This window comes from Papaver somniferum, chromosome 2, assembly GCF_003573695.1.
Source record: "Papaver somniferum cultivar HN1 chromosome 2, ASM357369v1, whole genome shotgun sequence".
Taxonomy (NCBI): Eukaryota; Viridiplantae; Streptophyta; class Magnoliopsida; order Ranunculales; family Papaveraceae; genus Papaver; species Papaver somniferum.
In genome coordinates this window covers 69,456,424-69,470,872 of record NC_039359.1, presented here as the reverse complement: position 1 = coordinate 69,470,872, position 14,449 = coordinate 69,456,424, and the positions used below count along the sequence as shown (strand labels likewise).

General features: G+C 36.6%; 1 pseudogene; it reads left to right on the top strand.

Annotated features, from left to right (window-relative positions):
* Nucleotides 1–2,532: 2,532 nt before the first annotated feature.
* On the top strand, nucleotides 2,533–12,626 carry LOC113351321 (annotated as a pseudogene).
* Nucleotides 12,627–14,449: the final 1,823 nt, after the last annotated feature.

The window sequence follows — 14,449 nt, the reverse complement described above, 5'->3', positions numbered from 1 at the left end:
ATATTTGATCTAAACATAAATCAAAAAGGATTATCTGTTAGAGGCAGACTGGTATCAAAAGTCTTCACTTTGGCCGAAGAAACTCTTAGGCTGTAAATGACGCCGGCTAAGGGAATCAATTGCGTAGAGACTTACGGGGTTCAAGAGACGTAAGGAGTGCGACTGTAACTGAAATTCCTGGAGAGTGGATTATGTCTCAACGATATTCCAGTTCGAAGTCTGATAGTTGGTTAGTGTCTGAAGCGGCTTAATACAATGTGGTGTTCAAATATGGACGAGGCTCCGAGGTATTTCTGCTATTTTAGTTTCCTCGTTAACAAAATTTTTGGTATCTTGTGGTTTTTCTTTTCCGCATTATATTATTTATCTTTATAATTAGATTTTCACAGATTTGTACGTATTCAATCTAAGTAGATACGTTAGTTTAATTGTAATCGATTACGAGACTTTTTTCTTGTAGAATTTGTATCTTGAAAGATAGATAATAATTTTAGTCACTTGGAAGAATTTTGATTGGATTATTTGGATATAATGATTTTTGAGATCGTCCAAGTACACTTTGCTTAACAATCAGGTTCACGAACCCTGTGTCTATGCACATACTGAAGAGTAGAGGTTGAGATTTAAAATCTATATATACATATTATCAAGGATCATTCAGTTGGTATACTTGTTATTGTATTAACTTTTGTCTATACACGTTATCGAACGCAAAAGCTGGGTATATTTGGTATGCCCTGCATTTTCAGTACCCAAACTAGCTTCTGAATTTTTGGGCTTCTAGAAGCCAAAAAGGACTTCTGAAGTGATATCCACACATGACATTAGAGATTGGGAAAGCGAAATTTACCTACTAGATTTTGATGGGCTTCTCCATATTTCTATATTTTACTATTATATAAGGATATCGGTCAGGAAAACTACTGACCGGTATCTGTGGCGTGTTATTGAGAGACCCATAAATTCCCAAGAATGCTATTTAGTTTGCATGAATGTTATGATTCAAAGGTGAAATTGGTGTTAGGCCACCAATCGCGTGGAAGAAGTTGAGTTACGTCATTTCTCATTTATTGTTGATCATTGAATAAGCGTATACTTGAACTGGTTAATCCCAATCGAATTCTCTATTTGCTACTATAATATAAAATATACCGTGTGACTTGAAATCTATCATTATGACTACATTTTTTATTGTTATTAGAATTAAGCGGTAATTATACGAAGGTATGTGATTTCCAAGAAATCATGCATATTTTTGGTTGTTGCATGGTGGGATTGTATAATGAATATACATCTATCTCTGATTTTATTTTATTCTTTGGTGTCCCAAAATAATTCTCTAAACTAAAACTCATTCAAATACTCGAAATATGACACATAACCCCTAGATATCTAGTCCCGAGAATTAGAATTGCAGTTCCATATCTACCTTTTAACCTAAATTCTCTACTTCAACCCAAAATTGTTTTTGTGATTATAAACTTCCTTAGAGCAACCACAATAGGCGAGTAAAACTATAAATATGGTCCACAAAGCAGACACATTCGATCGAACTAAAGAGCAAAACCCGGACTAAAACCAAATCTCAGAGTATATTTGGTCTGCGAGGAAGACCAAAACCAAATATAGTCGAGCGGACATTAAAAGTGTGCCTGATACCGAGCGCATGTATAATGTCCGTTTATAGCAGGGCATAAGTACAAAATCCGTATGATGGTGGGGCGAAGGTATAACGTGAGCCTGATGAGTGAGGCGAAGGTATAATGTGAGCCTGGTGAGAGGCAAGTGTAAAATGGGGCAAAGGTATAATATGAGCCTGATGGGAGGAGAATATTTAATGCGAGTTTGAATGGGGAGGAGGTATAATGTGTGCTCGACCAAATTTTACTCGACTACCGTAGCGTACCACCATGGACTAAACCCAAAATTTTGACTATTTTTTGATTTTTGGTTTTAGTCGCACATTGCAGTTGCTCTTATGACCCAAAATTTGCATTCCCATCGACAAATATTTGCTCAGTGATTTTGAATTCATCACCGTGAGAAAGACAAACCATGTGACTCAGGATTTGTCAAATAATTCAAAATCTGCCAAACCAAAATATGTCATTTTGAAGTCGAAATCCTCGATATTACCCATAATCTATTAAGCAACCTTTTAAAGAAAAAATTGGGTTAAAGTCCAAAGGTTAAAGTCCATAGGAATCTTTCATACCGGGAAAGAAACGAAAGATGCCTCAAAACCCAAAACTCAGCCCAAGTAACCAAATATGTCTCAGGCGATCCATCCATGTGCCAGATACGCGTCAGAAGCAGACACGCAACTCTTACAAAGAAACAAATGTCTTCATAAGGCTCATAACTACAATATTTCCAAACTACCGTCGTTCATCGGACACGAGGGAGAAGTTCAACTACCGTTCAAGGTATTCAACTCTAAAAACAAACCCTAATTTTATATCTGTAATTCATCATATCATCATTCTCCAATTATATTCTCAAATTGAGATCACTTATTCGATTTTAGGAGCAATGAAAAACAAGGGGCTATTGCAAAGTAAGGAATTGTATCAGGTATTGCTTTCTTCACATTTGATTTTTGTTCTATACATCATTTTGATGATTGGGTTTAGGGATTTTGTTCTGCAATGCTCTATTGATGTCTACTGAATTTGGGTATTCTGAATCATGGTTTTAGTTCTAATTTCAATAACACTTTTTTGGCTAGTATATCTTGAACACTAGTGTGTACCCACGAGAATCAGAATTTCTCAAGGAGTTGAGAGATACTACTGCGGAGTATCTAGGGTAATTGATTTCATCTTCTCCGCCTTTCTTCCTAGTTAAGACTGTCTATATTAAGCTTGTACTGATCGTAACTTAACAATCCAGGGCTTTAATGGTACTGCGCCAGATGCCGGTCAGTTAATGACCAGGGGGTTAGTCCTCGAGTGATTTCGGGGGAGTTGAGTGTATTTTAAATCTCAGGGATTTTGAGAGAGTTTGAGAGAGTGTAGGGAGTTTGAGAGAGTTTTGTGTTTTTGAGTTCAGGTAGTTTGGGGGAGTGTAGGGAGTTTGAGAGAGTTTATTAGAGGGAGTTTGGGGGAGTTTGAGAGAGTTTATTAGAGTTCACTCCTAACTCATTCTCTTTTACGAAACAATACCCTTATTTGCAAATAACATTGATATTTAATCAAAAGAAAAAAATAAATGAAAATGATCATATCTCTGTATCAATAGTATGTTATTTTGTGCAACGAGATAAATTTTTTTCCCTTCAATTTAACGGTCTCCATACAATTCTAACTCCCTTTGTTCACGAACATTTTCCCACATATCATCCGCTATACTCTTTCTCCATGAATTAGAACTCTGCACAAAATAGAAGAAAAAATATCAAATTTAGTTTTCAGTAAGTAACACACACATACCTCAAAGTAATTGTTCCACATCTCTTCGGATCCAGTAATCATCTTGTTAGCATCATCCCAACCGAATCCAGAAGAACAAGATTTAAACAAATCCTGGTATTGACCAAATCTAGTCTTCAGCCATCTATGTTTCCCTTTATAGTTCTCAAAAGATTTGTCACAACCACATGCTTGGTTAAGTTTTGGAAGTATTTCCTCTTCCACTATTCTCTTAGTAAAACATCCACTAGTGTCTTTCTTCTTCTCAAGTGTAGCTTCTACCAATAGTTCCAATAATTTCTCAGTCTCTCGAGTTGTCCATTGTTTGTAATTCGTAGTCACTTCCGTTTCCGGTTCCGTATTCTTATTCTTCCTAACATTCTTTTTCTTCTTGTTGTTTTCAGCAGGTTGGCTGGATTTTTCCATTCTATGGTGTGACATGTTAGCTACATTAGTACTTAGACTAATACTAGAACTTAACAAAGCAAGGATAGTAATAACACCAAACAGTCTAATGTAAACATGATAAAAAAATGTGATACTAGATTACACAGCACTAACACGCAGAGCTACTTAGCCAAATTGTTAATCAAAGAAAATCCCTTAGCAACTCCTTGCAACAAAAGCACCGTATGAATTGGCTAAAACACGCCAATACGGAATGAAGTACGCCACTGTATTGAACTTTGGCATATAAAATAGAAGAAAAGTATGTGTCTAAATAAGAGGACTTAACAAGTGATAGTTATTATCAATGACACCCATGCAAAGTAGCAATCCAATTAATGCATGATGACATAACAAATTATGAAGATAGCTGTAAAGGAATTCTGTTTCACCGAAACACAGTTTCAGATTGTCCAATCTTTGCAATACTAATACTTACCTGATCCTCTTGAAATTTTTACGGTACACTTACAACTCAATATTCCACAACACACTCAAAAATCATAGCATTCCAACGGTTCATTAAAAAGATACATTACTCAAAACCCGACTACTTTCAATACGTGCATACAAAATTCAGTTCCGGATTTCTCACACTTTGGTATACCTAAAGTGATCAAAACTTCATGAAATTTCTACAGTAGGAAACCTTTATATATACAAACATCATACTAAAATTTCAGCTTTGTCCGATAAGCGTAGAATGAGATACATAGGAATCAGTCCCCTATTCGGGATTTAAACTCAGCAGACCATAGTCATATATTGTGCAAGCTTTGAAGTAGCAAACGTGAAAATTTTACTGCACTTCTATAACATAGTAAACTACGACATACTCAAATTTCATCATATTCCAACGGTTGAATTTAAAGATATCATTATAATAAAATCATGCAATTTCTTACCAAGATCTTTTGAACCACAAATTAGGGTTTTGACAGCGAAAGAGTACCCACAAAAAAAAACTATACACACAATCAAAATAAACAATCATGGAGATCAAAGATATGAAAAAAACAATCAAAATAGTACACAAATCAAACTATTATAAACAATCATGGAGATCAAAGAAGAAAAAAAACATACCTGGAAAAAAACATTTCCTCTTCTTTCTCCTATGGTTTTCTACGCACCAAACTCCTTCCCAAATCTCTACTTTTTTGAGAGATTTGTTGTGAGACCAAAATACACTAAAAACTCCTTCGAACTCCCCAAAGCAACCAACTCCCTAGTATTGTAGGGTTTTATGACTAACAGGGAGTTCAAGAGCTTTTTTTAAACTCCCCAGCGACTAACAGGTGTTTTCTAGAGAGTTTAGGAGACTCCTCTAAACTCCCCCACGACTAACGGAGATTTGGAGAGACTCCCTCAAACTCCCTCAGGACTAACAGGAGAAAACCTAAATACATTAAAATCTCTCGAACTCTCCCACGACTAACCCCCTGGACATTGCTTCTGGGTCTTGTTAATGCAAAGAAGACAATTGGAATTGGGGTTTTCACAGGATATTCTCTCCTCCTAACTGCTCTTGCGATACCTGATGATGGGAAGGTCTATTGGTTTATCCATTAATCTGCTTCCTTTTATCGATTCATGTCTCTCATTCCCTTTCTAACTAAGAATGGTGTGTGTGCAAAATGATGCAGATTACAGCTATTGATGTTAGTCGGAAAGCATATGATGACATAGGATTACCAATTATGCAAAAGGCATGTGTTGAACATAAAATCGAGTCTCCTGCTCTTCCTATACTTGACAAACTGTTGAAAAATGTGAGTACTAAGAATCACTGACAGAGATAAAAGGAAATGAATCACTGTGACAGTGACTTGTAGTTAGTTCTTATCTTTTAACATTGTCCTCTATTCATATATTATTGTTGCAGGCAGAGAATGAAGGGACCTTTGACTTTGCTTATGTCGACGCGGACAAGGTTAACTACTGGAATTATCATGAGAAATTGTTGAAACTGTTGAGAATTGGCGGCGTCGTAGTTTATGATAACACTTTGTGGGGAGGATCAGTGACTATGAGCGATGAATCCTTGGTTCCAGAGCACTACAGAGCCTCTAGGCGTCACTCAATCGAGTTTAACAAGCTTATAGCAGCTGATTCTCGCAGTCGGTTGTCACAGTACCAGTTGACGATCGTAGCACTGTATGCGTACGTGTTCGTTAGTTGCTTGTAGTTTCTTATATGGTAACAAGCTCCAATCAGGAATCAACTGTAGTGTTGGCTGTCTTTGTTAATGACTGATTACGGTAGATTATGAGAAGCAGGAATGTAAAATGGAATAAATGGAGATAAGTTTATTTCTAGAGTGGGAGTGAGAGTTAGTATACGCAGGAGAGAGTGCCTGTAGCTGTATGACGTGCTTCTTCCTTTTCGAGATTTCTCGGCTTGAGGACAAGCCTTGTTTGAAGGAGAGTGGGGATGTAAGAACACCGGCACTACTGTGTTGTCTAAACTAGTTCTTTCTTCAGTATTTTTATTCTGCGACTGTTAGATGTTTTCCTTAATTAGTTGTGTTGCCTTATTTTAGAAATCTAATCCTAAGTACCTGCTGTAGAACTATTTTTCCTTTCATTCATTATAAGTATTTCAGGGTGGTCATTCCCCCGATCTGAGGAATTTTGATTGTTTTCAGTTAAAGAAGAAGAATTGGTTATGTTTGAGGCGTCGAAAGTAGTTCAAGCAACATCTTGATTGAGAAAGAAGGTAGAAGTATTCAAGGAACCACATAACCTGCAGAATTTTGTTCAAGCTACACTCCCAGCTAATCAAGTGAAAGGTGCTACAAATTGTTGTTTCTGGTGAAGGTCGTCATTGGTCAGACGATGCGATTCAGTTTATAACTAAGATGACAGCTGCTGATGGAATATGGGCACTTTTAGCCTGGCTGTTGATTCAATTGCCTACGGTTGTAAAAGATAGTCTTCTAAAAGTTGAATTCGTCTCTGTTGAAGATATAATTCATCTACTTGTGGTCGGCAATACGACGTCTCTATTGGCTTGATTCTTTACCACTGAACCAAGCGGCGTGTCAATAGTAAAGAAGTAAAAATACTGAATTTTGATGGGCCTTTTCAGCAAGTTTTCTGTTGGGCTCTGGTTTAGGTCCCTGAAAACTACAGGGAGACCCATTCTACAGATTTTCTACACCGTGAAATTCACGGGCGGAAAAGTTCACGCGTGCACCCAATTTTGGTGAAAAAATTTCTCCCAAACCCACAATTTGTAAAATTTGGTTTCTTCGTATCTTTTCTTCTTCTTCACGGGAAATTCTTTCTCAATTATTTTTCTTTTCTTCCTCCCAACTGTGACTTACGATCAATAATATTGTTAGACAGTATAATCACATGAAGATTGAAAACAATAGATGAATGGAATCGAAAGTTAGGGTTTGAGGTGATGTTCTGAGATGAATCGAGATCTTGTTGTTTGTTATTTCCTAAAGATGTATGAATAGTTTTTTTTTAATTAGGTATTATGATTGAGAAGATGGATCTGAGATGGAGATAGGGTTTGTAATTGTTTCAATCAAGTAGAACAGGAAGAAAAGTTGATTTGAGATTTAGAAAATACATGGAATAATAATAAAGCTTATTTGAGCTGGGATGATGATCAACGAAGAAGAAGATGATGTTGTTATGAGTGCATAACATGTCATGTAGTCGAAAAAAAAGGATGCACAACACATTATCCTGCATCTTTGTTATTTTGTGTGAAATTGAAAATTGATGCATAATGCATCATGCAGTCGAGAAAATGGATGCATAACCTGATATGCATCCAAAATACGGCTGCATAATGCATTATGCATCGAGAAAATTGTTGCATAATCTTTTATGCATCGAGAAAATGGATGCATAACCTGATATGCATCCTTAAATATGGCTGCATAACCAAGTATGCATCAATTTTTTATGTACGCACTAAAATCAACCAAAACAATGGCTACATAACTTGTTATAGATGCATAACTTTGTCATGCAGATGCATAACTTGTTATGCAGTCGAGAAAATGGTTGTATAATTCGTTATGCGTCTGCAGAATGTGTTATGCATCTCTTTTGGTGGCTGCATAATGGTTATGTAGTTAGTTTTCGAAAATTTTGCCTAAAATGATGAGCACCTCCGATTTTTTCGTGAAAAACAAAAATTTGATATTGTTGTTTGTACTCGTTGCGTAGCTTTCTTAAAAAGATTTCCAATGGTAAAAAATTTGTAAAATTCCAAGGCGCGGTTTTTTAGATATGTTATATCCAAGTTGCGTTGCCAATTATACCCCTGAAAAATTAGGCTGCATAACGAGTTATGCCTGGAAAAAATAGTATGCATAACGAGTTATGTATTGATTCGTAATAATTTCGGATAATTTTGGGTGTCACAGTATCTAAAATTAATTGTGGGTCTGACAATAAGAATATTATTTTTTTTGGGCATGTGCCAAATTTTTCCTACCCAGAAACAATTCTACCTTGGGGGACTTAAAGGGAAAATTAGGGGGAGTCCCAAAAAAATAATATTCTCATTCTCAGGCCCACAATTAATTTTGGATACCGTGACACCCATAAATATTTCTCTGACACCCATAATCATCCGAAATTATTAAAACTTGTCTGCATGACGGTTTATGCATCCGCATGACGTGTTATGCATACTTTTTTTCCAGGGATAACTCGTTATGCATCCTAATTTTTCAGGGGTATAATTGGAACGCAACTTGGATATAACATATCTAAAAATCCGCGCCTTGGAATTTTACAAATTTTATATCGTTGGAAATCTTTTAAAGAGAGCTACGCAACGAGTGCAAACAACAATATTAAATTTTTATTTTTCACGAAAAAATCGGAGGTGATCATCGTTTTAGGGGAAATTTTCGAAAACTGAATGCATATTCATTATGCAGCCTCCAAAAAAGATGCATAACACATTATGCAGATGCATAACGAATTATGCAACCATTTTTTCGACTGCATAACAAGTTATGTATCTGCATAACAAAGTTATGCATCTATAACAAGTTATGTAGTCATTGTTTTGGTTGATTTTAGTTCGTACAGAAAAAATTGATGCGTAATACGTTATGCAGCCATATTTAAATGATGCATTTCAGGTTATGCATCCATTTTCTCGATGCATAAAAAAATTATGGAACAATTTTCTCGATGCATAATGCATTATGCAGTCATATTTTCGGATGCATAACAGGTTATGCATCCACTTTCATGACTGCATAACTTGTTATGTAGATATTATTGTTGGTGCATAACAAGTTATGCAACCTTGTTTTTTGTTGGTTTCAATACTAAGAAAAAATTATCTGCATAACGTAGATATTATTTCCTTCATCAAACCACCCATCTCTACTCTTTTAATAGTTTGTAAGCATTCATCCTTAAAAGTGTGTGGAAACCATAACGTAGATATTATACTGTGTCCGTCTCCAAACCCTGAATTCTCTTTTGAATCATAACTCCTATTCACAGCAGCACGTCATCTAAAGAAGAAGATAAGGAAACGAATTGATAAGCAATGGCATACGAGAACACTTTCTTCACAAACGATATTCAACTATCTTTTTCTACATCCCTAATTGTCTATTATTTTCGTGTGCAGCCTAATATACTTTGATTGTTTAAACATCGGTGGTGTTTAGTTTGTTACCATGACTTAGAGAAACGATGGAGCAATCAGTGGGTGTGATTTCAGATCAGAAATTGGGTGAAGATTGATAGATATTACTATCCCATGCTAATTTAAGACTTCGAGTAACCCGTGAGTGGCGGTGCAACTATTAATGACACCCAGGGCCGTTCTTGAGTTATCCAAGGCCCAATGCTAAGAGAGAAAAAATGGCCCTTATTATTCTGAACACAGACCCTCTAATTATTTGTTTTATTATGATTAAAGGTCAAACATAATATGGGATTTAGTGTATCGTTGCACAATGTGGCCCAATACCTTACATTGCCTGCTGGGCCTAAGGGCCGGTCCTGATAGCACCCATACAAACGGTAAGGGGCAACCACAACAATAGTATCTGTAACATCCCGAGTTCCGGTGAGATAAGGATGAGGAGTAAGGATAAGCACCTCTACCTTATTCTCAGGAATAACTACGGATATATCAAAGATCGAGTCTTTCCTCTGCACCTGAATTCTTGTGCACGACTATTCTCATTTTGTATGAGTAGTCTGAATCCTAGCGTAACCTATACATTTCAAAGCAAAGGTAAGTCGTACTCAGTATGACTGATGAGCCGAGGTTGATTATCAAACTAGTGTGACCATCCTTACTTAGATCGAAGGCAAGTCGTACTCATTATAGCGAGAAGAATCATTGCCAAAGGTGTGGTACTCAGTGAAAAAGCGGGGGTACAACTAGGGCTGCACAAGAACCGGTCTACACGACCTGAACCAGAGTAGAACCTGAAAAACCGGACTGGTACCAAACCGAAACCGGCTTGACCGGTACAGACACCGGTTCTGAAATTTGAGAACCGGACTAGACCGGTACAGACACCGGTTCTTGGGGAGAACCGTACTTGAACCGGACCATCTGTACCGGCTATTATTAACCGTTGAGATCTATCTAGGTTTTTAATCCTAGCCGTTGAGATCTAGATAGGATGTCGAAAAGAAAAAAAAATGAAGAAGCATTCTTCAGTTCTTTCTTCTTCGTTTCTTCTTCTCACTCAGCGGCAACATCATTTTCTCGATTCTCTTAGGGTTTGAATCGAGATTGAATATCAGTAATATCAGTGGATCACTATCTCTATCAGGATTCAGGTCAGTATTCTTCTCCTTAGGCTTTGAAACTTTGAATCGTTTGATTGTACATTGATTTCGTATTGAACCATAGAATATTGATTTTTTTGACATAATCTCTAGCAAACTTTTTGATTTTATAAAGTTCAAATCATGGGTATGGTTCTAATTTCAGTTTTATGATCCGAGTTTTGATTGTATTAATTTTTTTAGGGTTACTGTACATCTGATTGTATTGATTTTTTTAGGGTTTATTTTTTCCTTTTATTTTGTTTTGGTTTGTCTGATTGTCTCGCAGTAGAATTCCTTTTCTAATTTATGTTCTAAGTTCGTTTGTATTTTTTTTCCTTCAGATATTAAGAAGATTAGTCTAAAGGCCAAAGCAGAGAAGAAGGAAGAATAAGATTTTTTGGGTTCTCAAGTACTGCACAATGGCTTGTGGTAAGCTCAATTTTTACTCAACTCTTATATAAAGAAACAAGCAATAAGAGTTCAGTGCATATTGATATGGATCAAAATGCAGTTTAGCTATTCCTTGGCTTTACAATAGGATTTCATTTTACTCTCATAAATGAAGGATCAGCAATTTCTGTAATTTGATGTAATTTGAAAGTACATATATGATGGGTTTCTACAAGGGACACACTAAGTTTCTCTTCTTCTTGAAACATACTTACAATAACAAATTTCTGCAGTTTTTATGGTGAGGTAGATGCTTAAGCTTTAAAGAGCATGATCAGTTTGGGCTTAACAATTTCTGCAGTTTTGTGGAAATGCTAGCTTTTTCCAACTTTTAAATGTCACCGATTTCCATTTATTAGCTTACACTCTTTACTGACTACTGTTTCTTGTGCAAATTTACTTACTTGTTAATTTCCTCTTTAACTATAAATGAATTTCAGGCTGAACCGCTGAACGCTTAAGGATCGTGATGTGTTTCAGGGCAGCATGTGTTACAAAATACCCATTAAAGACTTAAATTACTTCAGAGTATGTAAACTAGCTTGTATTTCATTAATTTTACTCTTTCAGTCATCTTCGTTGTAGTCAGGGATATGAGTGGGGAAATGATGAGTTCTTTGAGAACAAGTCTCATACGTTCAGCGTCTTTCTTGAATTTATTTTTTCTCTTTCTTAGATCCCTTTCTTAAAAATGCAGTTACTTCTCTCTCTTTGTCACTGGAAATTAATCACCCAGCCAGCATGTGATTAACTTAATAATTAATCATAGTGCTCAGCTAACAAGATATAGGGCTCCTAAATCTGATTGATAGATTACTTGAACCTTAAAATAAGAAGTGGAAAGGAAAAATTCAAATCTGTAAACAACAATGTAACATTAACAAACCCCTTTTCTAGTCCTAGTTGCAGAGTAAATGAGAGTTTTTAGAGGTGTGATCAGTGTTAGTTAGTACTCCAATCAGACTAGTACCGTACTGAGTAGAGAGACCCATGAAGTGCGGGGCAAATGGGTTCCGATTGTTGCAATCTCAAGGCCTCAGTCAATTAATGCTAACATATCATTAACTGCATTGCTAGATGACCATATATATAATACCATTGGTTGATTATTATTTGTTTCTAATATTCTATAATGAATGTTGGTATAATCTTAATGTAATTGGTTCTGTTTTATGTTTGTTAGATAACCACATCAACTGCAACTCCAACTACAAATACAACTCCAAATACAAGTACAAATCAACAAACAGAAGTTGGATCATCCTCTCAAGCTGCATCTCACACAAATGAATCTGAAACTGCAACTCCAACAAGTAAAGGCAGAGCTGAAGCAGTTGAAGTTGGTGATAGCAAAAAGAAGCACGGCAGAGTGAGATCAACTGTTTGGTTGGAAATGACTAGGATAGATGATGAATGGGCTGAATGTCGTTATTGCCACAATAAATACAAATCTCACAATGACAATAATGGCACTTCTGGATTGGGAAAGCATTTCAATAGAAATGTTGTTTTGAAGTTATGGAAATGTTGAACTTAAGTATGTATGCAACCTGAACTTATTTTGGATACATTGATCATATGGAAATGTTGTATAACTTAGTATTAATTTGTAACGTTTTTCGGGTAAAAAACCCGGTACCGGTCTTGTACCGGACCGGTACCGGCGGTACAGGTACAACACCAGGTACAAGTACAGGTACCGGTACTCAAAAATAGGTACGGTCAACACCAAGTACAGACACCGGTTCCATAAGAGAACCGGTCCACACCGGAGTATGTGCAGCCCTAGGTACAACAACCACACCCAATATTTCGCTTAGCAATCTGTATGGACAAACTCCAATATACTTTTAAGAGAATCAACAAGACTCAATCTATAAAAAGTATATCGAAGAGTTATATCTCTCTTTCTCGAGTTAATTCTTACTCAAGAAAATAGAAATATGCGAGTCTAATTGAATGCAAGAGAAAATACTTGAAAGGTACCAAAGACCAATATTCAAGTATCAATCAATCTCAATCAACAACCAAAGGTCGGATTTCCAATTGATTGATTCAAACGCACAACCTGTGATATTTTAATTATATAACAAAATATAATGCGGAATATAAATAACACAGACACCAGAATTTTGTTGACGAGGAAACCGCAAATGCAGAAAAACCCCGGGACCTAGTCCAGATTGAACACACACTGTATTAAGCCGCTACAAACACTAGTCTACTTCAAACTAACTTCGGTCTGGACTGTAGTTGAACCCCAATCAATATCATACTGATTCAAGGTACAGTTATGCTCATACGTCTCTGATCCCAGCAGGATGCTACGCACTTGATTCCCTTAGCTGATCTCACCCACAACTAAGAGTTGCTACGACCCAAAGTCGAAGACTTTAATAACAAATTTGTATCACACAGAAAAGTCTACAGTAATAGATAAATACGTCTCCCACAGATATACCTACGAGTTTTGTTCCGTCTTTTGATAAATCAAGGTGAACAGGAACCAATTGATAACCCAGACTTATATTCCCGAAAAACAGCCTAGTATTATCAATCACCTCACAATAATCTTAAATCGACGCGGCGAAAGAAGATATTGTGGAATCACTGATAGACACATTTTTGTGTTTTATGTGTTTGTAGGCACCTTTGGAAAATAAACATTTTTTGGAAATTCGGCTCGAAAAGTTGGTAAAAGCCCCGGAGGACACGTGTTATTCGGACTCTCACCATTGGATAAGGGGAACCTCAATTACTAAGGGGCACCCCAGGTCACCCCAAAAGGCATCTTCTATTCGCACCCCAGTACAGGATTAGGGGGAGGTCATCTTCTCCATTTGAATTTTGTTTTTGGCGGGAAAATGGAGAACACTTCTGCAGATTTTTGATCGAATTGTTGAACGTGTTCTAGGGAAATTCAATGGCTGATTTTTGGTAGATAGTTGTGATATGGCCTATTAAACACACTGTGGGCGTTTGGTTCGACTAGAATTGGCTAGAATCAGCCAAACAATTCACGGGTTGAAAACAGGGCAGTTCATATATATCACGGGTTTCACGTGATGTGGAGAAGATTCAACGTGTTTTGTGCGTGCATGGAAGACCCTTACAGCCTGTTGGAGCGTCAAGGAGTTAAATATGGTAATTTGGAGGCTTGAAAACGCGTGAGAAGATGAAACAGGAAAGAAAATATTCCCAGAAATATTTTCTTTACTGCCGAGTTAAAGAGAATTATATGGAGTGAATGAGCGAGATTCGATGGGTCTGTTAGCTATAAATAGGTTGCTTGGGTTGAGTAGAAAGGGTGTCGAGAGTCTGGGGGGCTGAGGAGACCCAGAAAAGAAGAAATTC